Source organism: Phocoena phocoena, chromosome 3 (genome assembly GCF_963924675.1).
Source record: "Phocoena phocoena chromosome 3, mPhoPho1.1, whole genome shotgun sequence".
Taxonomy (NCBI): Eukaryota; Metazoa; Chordata; class Mammalia; order Artiodactyla; family Phocoenidae; genus Phocoena; species Phocoena phocoena.
Window position 1 is genome coordinate 158,938,234 of NC_089221.1, and position 13,129 is coordinate 158,951,362.

Genomic DNA, 13,129 nt, shown 5'->3' on the forward strand with positions numbered 1-13,129 from the left:
AATGTAAAGGGGCCAGGATGCCTGCCCTGAAAACGTTGCAGGTCAGAAAAGGTGCAGACTTCACAGTTGGGGTAAATCAATCCCACCCAAATCAAGCTGGATCACCTTTGAAAGTGTCTGTGTGCTCTGAGAAGAGATGGGGGCCTGCTTCCAACCCACTGACGGTAAATTCAGAGTGATTTTTAGATTTAAAAAAAAATAAATTTATTGGGCTTCCCTGGTGGCGCAGTGGTTGAGAGTCCCCCTGCCGATGCAGGGGACACGGGTTTGTGCCCCGGTCCGGGAGAATCCCACATGCTGCAGAGCGGCTGGGCCTGTGAGCCATGGCCGCTGAGCCTGCGCGTCCGGAGCCTGTGCTCTGCAAAGGGAGAGGCCACAACAGTGAGAGGCCCGCGTACTGCAAAAAAAGAAAAAAATAAATAAATTTATTTATTTTTTATTTTTTTTTGGCTGTGTTGGGTCTTCGTTGCTCCACGCGGGCTTTCTCTAGTTTCAGTGAGTGGGGGCTACTCTTCGTTGCGTTGCCCGGGCTTCTCATTGTGGTGGCTTCTCTTGTTGCAGAGCATGGGCTGTAGGTGTGCGGGCCTCAGTAGTTGTGGCTCGCAGGCTCTAGAGCACAGGCTCAGTAGTTGTGGCGCACGGGCTTAGTTGCTCCACGGCATGTGGGATCTTCCCGGACCAGGGCTTGAACCCATGTCCCCTGCACTGACAGGCAGATTCTTAACCACTGCGCCACCAGGAAAGTCCTAGATATTTTTAAGTGTTTCTCTGAGTAAATATTTTGGAAAAGAAGATTTGGAGTGGAAAGGAGCATAAGCTCATATTGGAATCATATCAACACAGCATCTTCAGCAAACAATGACTCGTCAAGTTGCAGGTAGGGGGTGGGGTTGCTAAGAGTGGCTGGACCAAATTCATCTTGGTCTCCTTTTTTACAACTCATATTTTTCTAAAATGGCTTGGCTGATGTCCAGATGATATTCTGTGGTCATGATCTAAAAATTTCACTAGCAACTTACTTTTTTTTTTTTTTTTTTTTGCGGTACGCGGGCCTCTCACTGTTGTGGCGTCTCCCGTTGCGGAGCACAGGCTCCAGACGCGCAGGCTCAGCGGCCATGGCTCACGGGCCCAGCCACTCCGCTGCATGTGGGATCTTCGCGGACCGGGGCACGAACCCGTGTCCCCTGCATCGGCAGGCGGACTCTCAACCACTGCGCCACGAGGGAAGCCCACTAGCAACTTTCTTTAACCATCTGCTCAAGAAGCCCAAAGTCTAACAGATGTGCATTCACCAAATTTATATAAGGAGAACCAGATGCACCAGCGAAGATGGCCACTGAGATGAGAGATCCAGAGGCCTCAGCATCCTTAAGGCTGTCTCCTGTACCTGTGGAGATTTTCATGTAGCTGCCTTTGGTGACAGCAGAGAGCTTTGGCTCAGGCACACTCTCTGTCCCTTGAGAAGGTGCTAGGCAGGTGGGCAGTCTTGGGGTTCGGAGAGGGTAAGCATAGACCCACCTTGTAGTTGGGAAGGAGAGGGTGGACAGATACCTGGTATATTCTCTCAATGTTTTCTCCACTGCTAATCACCCACCAAGAACTGAGACCTCATTGTGTTTACCTGTTTACATTGTCAGCTCAGTATCTGAATCAAAATGGGATATTGATAATGTGCGGTACAAGGTGCACCTTGTCAATTCTGCCCTCCCAAGAGAGACTGGACTCCTGTTGGAGCAGGAGCTTGGAAACCAGCTTTTCCAGGTTCTGAGAAGAGCCTGCTGCCGTCATAACGCCAATTCTCTGACACCAGCTGGTTGTCCACTGTGGACAGGGAGTGTTGCCTGCCATTCTAGTAAACAAGGATCAAGCCATCGGCCATGGCAGCCCTGCCCCTCCCTCCCCGACTTGTGTGCCCTGAGGGGAATACAGGATAGAGAAAAATGGGGACTTCCCTGGCAGTCCAGTGGTTAAGACTCCGCACATCCAACACAGGGGGTGTGGGTTCGATCCCTGGCTGGGGAGCTAGAATCCCACATGCCAAGGTTAGAGAAAAACAGGAAGAATTGTGTGCTTTGGATACTGGCCCTATATAGTTAAGATGCTTATCTAAGGACTAAATTCAATGAGCCCAGATTCTTGCATCTTCCCTTACAGAGAAAAGTGTTAAAATCATTAATTTGAGGTGTCTGCTTTTGTGATTAGCAGTAATAAATGCAGTCACTCTCCCACTAGGACGGACAATCTGAGAATATGGAACACATGATTTTTGGTTTTGTTACTCTCTTGGGTGAAGGTGAGATTTTTCTGAGCTGGGTTTTAAGTGGCAGAGGGAAGCAGATTCCTTTTTTGCAACTTTTCATGGTCACTTGGGAAAGAGAAGTCTGAGACAGAAGATTGTCTGAAGCCAGACAGCCTCTTTCTCCCTAAACCTGAGCTGATCTCCTTCCGCCTCGAGAAAGGGCCCTCCAGGGGATATCAGTGCTCTAGGCCATGTGCTCCACACCCCCTCCCCCACCCAGGTTTGGGTCACAAGATGTGGCTGAAGAAGACAGAACCACAACCCTGGCTGAGTTTCAGGCTCTGGATAGCAAAGGTGAAGTTGAAACTGAGCGGGACCCTGTGGGGCCCTCCTGGGCACAAAAGCCTTTCTGTGTCCCCCGTTTCTTATTTGTAGGAAATAGGCTTCATTCAGCCTCCTTGACCTTCCCTGAGTCAAAAGGGCAGATTCAAACAGTTGCTAATCAAGGGGAGGGAGGAGAATGCGGAAATAAGGAAGGAGCTGTCAATAAACAATAGTGCAGTGTTGGGGCAGGGTCCTAGTTCCTCCTCAAGGAATATACATAACAATATCTTCGAGTTCTTCTGATGGAACTAAGGCTCCAACCCAGGTGGAAGATGGTAAGTTCACGCTGAGCACAAGATTCCTAGAATACTGCCCTGTTTCCTCAGCACCAGCCAATCAGAAGAAAGTCACACACCCTGCAGCCCTCACCCCAAATTTTGCCTATGAAAACATCCCCCCCCCACCACCACCAGAAAAGAACAGAAAACAAAAAAAGACAAAACAACTTTTCCTCCTAAACCATTGAGGAGCTCAGGGGTTTTGAGCATAGGCTACCCATTCTCTTTGCTTGACCCTGCAATGAACGTTTCTCTGCTCCAAACTCCGATGTTTCCGTTTGTTCGGTGTCTGTGCATCAGGGACACAAATTGTGTTCAGTAACAAAGTCGTGATAAATCCAGGCAAGAAAAAAAAAAATCATTTTTAATGAAAAGGCCCTGGTCGGCTTTGAAATAGGTTAAGGGTGACATATAAAGGAAGGGAGCAAGGCACAACCATTAAAAGAACGACACAACCATTAAGAAGAACAGGAAACTGGTTAGAACTTACTAGGTCCAAGATGGCGGAAGATTCAAATTCCAGTAGACCTTGAGCCTCATTATATGCTCATTGTAATACATTAGCATCTAAATGACACAGGTGCCATGACAGTTCCGAGGCCGACCATAAAAGGCCGAAAAGTGGGCGGTGGCCCAGTTCCTGGAAATCTCTGCCCTTTCCCCAAAATAGTTGGAATAATCCTTCCACTCGTTAGCCTATGAAATTACCCAACTCATAAAAGCTAACCACTCCCACACCTCGGGGCCACTCTCACTTTCTAAGACCCTGACCTCATTTCCTGGGGTCACCTCTTTTGCCTTCTGAGATGGCCCATACTCTGTCTACGGAGTTTGTATCTCTCTAAATAAACCTACTTTAACTTTACTTCGGCTCCCTCCTGAATTCTTTCCTGTGTGAAGCCAAGGACTCTCACTTGGCGACCCATCCCAGGGACTCACTCGAGACCTGGGACATGACCATTTTCTTGTGTCCCAGTTTTCTTAGAACATGGGGAAGAGACTTCATGAGAAGAGGACTTCTTTTACCTGGAAACACCTAGGAGTTGCCTTCACTTCTCATCCCTCTCCTTTGCTCCCTTGGTGGCTGTGAGGGACTTATAAAAGTCCAGATGCCTTTGGCTTGGCAGCTGTGGGCAATAGATGACATTAACTCTTGGGTGCCACCTATCTATTCCTCAGAGGGACAGCTCTCTTTGGGACCCCAAAGTATCACTTTGGGGACTGGTTTATTCCAACAAGGCTACAGCAGAAGCTCCATGGTGGGGTGGGATGGGAGGCAGGGGTGGTCCATTTCTGGGTATTGTGTATCCTAGTGCACGTTTGTCTTGATAATCAGATCAAACCTCCAACAGTCATGGAAACACTGAAATCTTGGAGGTACTCGGCTCTCCCAACTATAATCTCCTGCCCCTCCCTAACCTCTGTCTGTCTTTTTGTCTTGTCTGTCTGTTTTCCAGAAAGGCGTGTGAGTGCAACAGAGAGACCTAGGGAGGAGACCTGTGGATTCTGGTCTCACCATTCTGCACAGCCCTGAGCATTTTCCTGGGAGTCTTTTAACTGCTATGAGCCTCAGGAGTCTGCTCAGTGACAGTCCCCTCGACCTGCACCGGCAGAGGCACAGCTGTGCCTACCAAGCTTGTAACCTGAGCTCACCCCTGCATCATCTGACCTAGAAAGGGAAAGGTACACACATAAGTTGTGCAAGATTTTATGTGAACCTCGACATGCCCCTCCCTTTGGTAGATGGTAACCCAAGAAGCAGGAAAAAAGGCTCAGGAATTTCCCTATAACTGGAAGAAACTTGTGTATTTACCTCTTATGGCAACTGGAAGAGCTTGGAAGAGCTTTGCCCATGTTAACTCATTTAATCTTCACAATTATTTAGCAACATAGGCACAATCATTGCCCTCATTTTATGGATGAGGCATGGAGTGGTTAAGGAATTTGATTAGGGACACACAGCTCACCCAAGATTCCAATTCAGGCAGCCTGTATAGGTAGTCCGGGCTTTTCATAGTGTGCTGAGTTACTGCTCACTAAGGCATTAAGCAACAGATTCCACAAATGATTTTTAAATTACTGCTGTGGTAAAGGCTACAGACAAGGAATGCAGATAGAAGATACAGGGAGGTATTCCTTAGTCTATGAGGTCAGGGAAGGCTTCCATGAGAAGTAACTTTGAAAGTGAGATGTGGCAGATGAATAAAATGTAGCAAGAAAGCGGGCTTCCCTGGCGGCGCAGTGGTTGAGAGTCCGCCTGCCGATGCAGGGGACACGGGTTCGTGCCCCGGTCCGGGAAGATCCCACATGCCGCGGAGCGGCTGGGCCCGTGAGCCATGGCCGCTGAGCCTGCGCGTCCGGAGCCTGTGCTCCGCAACGGGAGAGGCCACAACAGTGAGAGGCCTGCGTACCGCAAAAAAAAAAAAAGTAGCAGGAAAAAGAAAGGGGACAGGAATTTCCACATCTGGTAGGACAGAGGGGAATAGGCCAGAGTAGCACCAGACCTTGTACTTTACCTTGAGAGTCCATTTGGACAAGGATGTGACATATCTAATTTTGTGTTTTCTAAGATGTTCCTGCTGCAGTGGGGTGAAGGGGAAAGAGTACTGGGGCTACTGGAGAGGGGCAGCAGGTACAGGAGAGATAGTGAGGTATAGGGGAGGGGCAGTGCATTTCAGTGTAAGGCAGTACAGTACACAGGAAGGGCAGTGAGTTTTAGGGGTGCAGAGGAGTGGCAGTGAGTTTTAGGAGAGCAACAGTGAGGCAGTGGGGTGCAGAGGAGGGGCAGTGGGGTACATTGTAGGGGCAGTGAGTTTTAGGGTAGGGACAGTGAAATCAGGGGAAGCGGGCAGTGCTGGGGATTTGGGGGAGGTGAGTTTCAAAGCTGTTGAGCTAGGACAACTGAGATACCAATCAGGAGCTGCTAACAGCAACAGAGGTGCAGAGAAGTAGAGAGATCTGAGAAATATGTGGGAAGTAAGCAGGGGAGAACTTCCCAGTTTCTGACTTGAACAGAAGGGTGATATTTTGAGGAGGAAGGAATATTTCTGCATGAGTTCGGTGTGAGACGTGCTGAGTTTCAGGGTAGCCACAGGGAAGGGCAGCAGGATATGCACATCTGGAAATCAGGGAGAACTTCAGGCTGCAGGGGAAACACTTGTCACTGTAATTAAAGGTGTGAGAGTAAATGAGATGGCCATGGGAGAAAGCACATAAGGGCAAGAGACCCGGGATGGAGAGTCCTAGGAAACACCTATATTTAAAAGCTTCAATCCATACCATCAACCAAGAAAAATGCAGAAGGCTGCAAATTAGAAAAGAGTTTACTTGGAGTCTTAGAGATTGCAATTCACGAGATAGATGCAGGTAAAACCCAAAGAGTTTTCTGGAAAAGAAAGAGTGAGTGGCTTATAAAGGCAAAAGCCACAGAGCTGTTGAAGTTGTCTGGCAAGAATTAAGATTAACTCTGATACAAGAAAGAAAATATCTGATGGATTAGCTAAAGATGGTGGAGTAGGACATGTGCTCACCCCCTCTTATGAAAACACCAGAATCACAACTAATGGCTGAACAACAATCAAAAAAAACCCTAAAAAAATACACACAAAAAAAACCCCCACTGGAACCTACCAAAAAAGACACCCTAGATCCAAAGACAAAGGAGAAGCCACAATGAGATAGTAGGAGGGGCACAATCATGGTATAATCACATACCCGCCAGGTGGGTGACACACAGACTGGAAAACAAATATACAACAAAAATTTTCCCACTAGAGTGCAAGTTCTGAGCCCCATGTCAGGCTTCCCAGCATGGGGGTCTGGCAATGGGAGGAGGAATCCCCAGAGAATCTGGCTTTGAAGGCCAGTGGGATTCATTTGCAGGACTTCCATAGGACTGGGGGAGATAAAAACTCAACTCTTGGGGGGCACACACAAAATATTGTGAGCACTAGAACCCAGGGAAAGAAAATCAGTGACCCCACAAGTGACTGGCCAGACCTACCTGCTAGTATTAGAGGGTCTCCTGCAGAGGTGGGGGTGGGAGCTGTGGCTCACTGCAGGGACAAAGACACTGGGAACAGCAATTCTGGGAAGTATTCATCGGTGTGAGCCTTCCTGGAGACTGCCGTTAGCCCCACAAAGTAGCCTGTAGGCTCCAGAGCTATGTAGCCTTAGGTCAAACAACCAACAGGGAGGGAACACAGCCCCACCCATCATCAGAGAAGTAGATGAATGCTTTACTGAGCATGGCCTTGCCCACCAGAGGGACAAGACCCAACTCTACCCACAACTAGTCCCTCCCATCAGGAAGCTTGCACAAATTTCTTAGATAGCCACATCCACCAAAGGGTGGACTGCAGAAGTAAGAACTACAATCCTGCAGTCTGTGGAATGAAAACCACAATCACAGAAAGTTAGACAAAATGAAACAGCAGAAGGTTATGTCCCAGATGAAGGAACAAGATAAAACCCCAGAAAAGCAACTAAGTGAAGGGAAGATTATAGGCAACTTTCTGGAAAAAGAATTCAGAATACTGATAATGAAGATGACACAGGATCTCAGAAAAAGAATGGAGGCAAGGATTGAGAAGATGCAAAAAATGTTTAACAAAGACCTAGAAGAACTAAAGAGCAAAGAGAGATGAACAGTACAATAAATGAAATGAAAAATACACTAGAAGGAATCAATAGCAGAATAACAGAGGCAGAAAAATGGATAAGTGACCTGGAAGACAGAATGGTGGAAAACACTGCCATTGAACAGAATAAAGACAAAAGAATGAAAAGAAATGAAGACAATCTAAGAGACCTCTGGGACAACATGAAATGCACCAACATTCACATAATAGGGGTCCCAGAAGAGAAAGGACCTGAGAAAATATTTGAATAAATAATAGCTGAAAACTTCCCTAATGTGGGAAAGGAGACAGTCACCCAGAGAGTCCCAGGCATGATGAAGCCAAGAAGGAACACACTGAGACACATAGTAATCAAATTGACAAAAATTAAAGACAAAGAAAATATTTTAAAAGCAACAAAGGAAAAATGACAAATAACATACAAGGGAACTCCCATAAGGTTATCAGCTGATTGTTCAGCAGACACTCTGCAGGCTAGAAGGGAGTGGCAGGATATATTTAAAGTGATGAAAGGGAAGAACCTACAACCAAGGTTACTCTAAGCAGCAAGGATCTCATTCAGATTTGACAAAGAAATCAAAAGCTTTACAGACAAGCAAAAACTAAGAGGATTCAGCACCACCAAACCAGCTCTACAACAAATGCTAAAGGAACTTCTCTAAGTGGGAAACACAAGAGAAGAAAAGGACCTACAAAAACAAACCCAAAACAATTAAGAAAATGGTCATAGGAACATACATATCGATAATTACCTTAAACATGAATGGATTAAATGCTCCAACCAAAAGACACAGGCTTGCTGAATGGACACAAAAACAAGACCCATATATATGTTGTCTACAAGAGACCCACTTCAGACCTAGGGACACATACACACTGAAAGTGAGGGGATGGAAAAAGATATTCCATGCAAATGGAAACCAAAAGGAAGCTGGAGTAGCAATACACATATCATATAATATAGACTTTAAAATAAAGAATGTTACAAGAGACAAGGAAGGACACTACATAGTGATCAAAAGATCAATCCAAGAAGAAGATATAACAATTATAAATATATATGCACCCAATATAGGAGCACCTCAATACATAAGGCAACTGCTAACAGCTGTAAAAGAGGAAATTGACAGTAACACAATAATAGTGGGGGACTTTAACACCTCACTTTCACCAATGGACAGATCATCCAAAATGAAAATAAATAAGGAAACAGAAGCTTTAAATGGCACAATAGGCCAGGTAGGTTTAACTGATATTTATAGGACATTCCATCCAAAAACAGCAGACTACACTTTCTCCTCAAGTGCGCACAGAACATTCTCCTGGATAGATCACATCTTGGGTCACAAATCAAGCCCAGTAAATTTAAGAAAATTGAAATCATATCAAGTATCTTTTCTGACCACAACGCTATGAGATTAGAAATGAATTACAGGGGAAAAACGTAAAAAACACAAACACATGGAGGCTAAACTCTACGTTACTAAATAACCAAGAGATCACTGAAGAAATCAAAGAGGAATCAAAAAATACGTAGAGAAAAATGACAATGAAAACACGACAATCCAAAACACATGGGATGCAGCAAAAGCAGTTCTAAGAGGGAAGTTTATAGCTATACAAGCGTATCTCAAGAAACAAGAAAAATCTCAAATAAGCAATCTAACCTTACACCTAAAGGAACTAGAGAAAGAAGAACAAACAAAACCGAAATTTAGCAGAAGGAAAGAAATCATAAAGGTCAGAGCAGAAATAAATGAAATAGAAACAAAGAAAACAATAGCAAAGATCAATAAAACTAAAAGCTGGTTCTTTGAGAAGATAAACAAAATTGATAAACCATTAGCTAGACTCATCAAGAAAAAGAGGGAGAGGACTCAAATCACTAAAATGAGAAATGAAAAAGGAGAAGTTACAACAAACATTGCAGAAATACAAAGTATCCTAAGAGACTACTACAAGAAACTCTATGCCAATAAAATGGACAACTGGGAAGAAATGGACAAATTCTTATAAAGGTATAAACTTTCATGACTGAACCAGGAAGAAATAGAAAATATGAACAGACCAATCACAAGTAATGAAATTGAAACTGTGATTAAAAATCTTCCAACAAACAAAAATCCAGGACCAGATGGCTTCACAGGTGAATTCTATCAAACATTTAGAGAAGAGCTAACACCCATCCTTCTCGAACTCTTCTAAAAAATTGCAGAGGAAGGAACACTCCCAAACTCATTCTATGAGGCCACCATCACCCTGATACCAAAACCAGACAAAGATACTACAAAAGAGAAAATTACAGACCAATATCACTGATGAATATAGATGGAAAAATCCTCAGCAAAATACTAGCAAACAGAATCCAACAGCACATTAAAAGGATCATACACCATGATAAAGTGGGATTTATCCCAGGGATGCAAGGATTCTTCAGTATACGCAAATCAATCAGTGATACACTATATTAACAAACTGAAGAATAAAAACCATATGATCATCTCAATAGATGCAGAAAAAGCTTTTGACAAAATTCAACATCCATTTATGATAAAAACTCTCCAGAAAGTGGGCATAGAGGGAACCTACCTCAACATAATAAAAGCTATATATGACAAACCCACAGCAAACATCATTCTTAATGATGGAAAACTGAAAGCATTTCCTCTAAGATCAGGAACAAGACTAGGTTGTCCACTCTCACCACTATTATTCAACATAGTTTTGGAAGTCCTAGCCACGGCAGTCAGAGAAGAAAAAGAAAGAAAAGGAATCCAATTTGGAAAAGCAGAAGTAAAACTGTCACTGTTTGCAGATGACATGATACTACACATAGAGAATCCTAAAGATGCCACCAGAAAACTACTAGAGCTACTCAGTGAATTTAGTAAAGTTTCAAGATACAAAATTAATGCACAGAAATGTCTTGCATTCCTATACACTGATGATGAAAAATCTGAAAGAGAAATTAAGGAAACACTCCCATTATACCATTGCAACAAAAAGAATAAAATACCTAGGAATAAACCTACCTAGGGAGGCAAAAGACCTGTATGCAGAACACTATAAGACACTGATGAAAGAAATTAAAGATGACACAAACAGATGGAGAGATATACCATGTTCTTGGATTGGAGGAATCAATATTGTGAAAATGACTGTACTACCCAAAGCAATCTACAGATTCAATGCAATCCCTATCAAATTACCAATGGCATTTTTTACAGAACTAGAACAAAAACTCTTAAAATTTGTATGGAGACGCAAAAGACCCAGAATAGCCAAAGCAGTCTTGAGGGGAAAAAAACGGAGTTGGAGGAATCAGACTCCCTGACTTCAGACTTTACTACAAAGCTACAGTAATCAAGACAATATGGTACTGGCACAGAAACAGAAACATAGATCAATGGAACAAAATAGAAAGCCCAGAGGTAAACCCATGCACCTATGGTCAACTAATCTATGACAAAGGAGGCAAGGATATACAATGGAGAAAATACAGTCTCTTCAATAAGTGGTGCTGGGAAAACTGGACAGCTACATGTAAAAGAATAAAATTAGAACACTCCCTAACACCATACACAAAAATAAACTCAAGATAGATTAGACACCTACATGTAAGACCGAACACTATAAAACTCTTAGGGGAAACATAGGAAGAACACCCTTTGACATAAACCACAGCAAGATCTTTTTTGATCCACCTCATAGAGTAATGGAAATAAAAAGAAAAATAAACAAATGGGACCTAATGACACTTAAAAGCTTTTGCACAGCAAAGGAAACCATAAACAAAATGAAAAGACAACCCTAAGAATGGGAGAAAATATTTACAAATGAATCAATGGAAAAAGGATTAATCTCCAAAATATATAAACAGCTCATACAGCTCAATATTAAAAAAACAAACAACCTAATCCAAAAATGGGCAGAAGACCTAAATAGATATTTCTCCAAAGAAGACATACAGATGGCCAAGAAACACATGAAAAGCTGCTCAGCATCACTAATTATTAGAGAAATGCAAATCAGAACTACAATGGGGTATCACCTCACACCAGTTAGAATGGGCTTCATCAGAAAATCTACAAATAACAAATGCTGGAGAGGGTGTGGAGAAAAGGGAACCCTCTTGCACTGTTGGTGGGAATATAAACTGGTACAGCCACTATGGAGAACAATATGGAGGTTCCTTAAAAAAACTAAAAATAGAATTACCATATGATCCAGCAATCCCACTACTGGGCATATACCCAGAGAAAACCACAATTCAAAAAGACACATGCACCCCAATGTTCATTGCAGCACTATTTACAATAGCCAGGTCATGGAAGCAACCTAAATGCCCATCGACAGGCAAATGGATAAAGAAGATGTTGTACATATATACAATGGAATATTACTCAGCCATAAAAAGGAACGAAATTGGGTCATTTGTTTAGATGTGGATAGATCTAGACTGTCATACAGAGTGAAGTAAGTCAGAAAGAGAAAAACAAATATTGTACATTAACGCATGTATTTGGAACCTAGAAAAATGGTACAGATGAACCGGTTTTCAGGGCAGAAATTGAAACATAGATGTAGAGAACATACGTATGCACACCAAGAGGGGAAAGCCGCAGGGGGTTGAGGGTGGGGGGGTGTTGAATTGGGCAATTGGGATTGACATGTATACACTGATGTATATAAAATTGATGACTAATAAGAACCTGCTATATAAAAAAATAAATAAAATTAAATTAAAAAAAAGATTGTGCAAAGTCTTTGGGGGAAGAAGTAATAAAGTTTTAAAAAATTAATGGAAATTTACAACTAATATAATTTGACAATCCCCAAATAATTTTACAGGTTATTTTTCTGAATAAATTCATTGAGAGTTATTACAAATTCTCTGTTATATTTGTTATATTAACCTTTGTAATGTGGTTGGCAAATACAATTGAGTCAATTGTACACACCAATTATATCTATAGGCTTTTAATTTTTTGCTTTCCATTCATTTTTGCACCTCAGACTAGACTTTTGGAACCTTTGTCTTTTTCTTCAATTAAATTATTGGAAAGTATTTTATTAAACATTGATTATAGATAAATGCTCTCTCTTGATCTAAAGTGTCTAACTTTTCTTGTTTTTTTTTGTTTTTGTTTTTTTGGCCGTGTCATGTAGCATGGGGAACTGCAGCATGCAGGATCTTATTTCCCTGAACAGGGGTGGAGCCTATGCCCCCTGCAGTGGAAATGCAGTCTTAAACACTGGACCTCCAGGGAAGTCCCTTTTGTTGATTTCTTAAAGTCAAAAAGTATAGTTGATTCTCATTATTTGTGGGAGTTATGTTCTACAATATTACTTAAAACACTGAATTAGCAGATACTGATTCATTGTTCCTAGAAGAAATGCAAGGTTAGCTTAGTGTGGCCCTGGGGTCACAACATTTTTATCAATTGATTAATACATAACCTTGTTTTATGTGTATTTCTGTTTAAAGACAATTTATTGTCTTTAATATGTTTATTTTTTGTATTTATTTTATTTATTATTTAATATTTATTATTAATTAACATCGAGCTGTTGGCCAACAGCGCTGT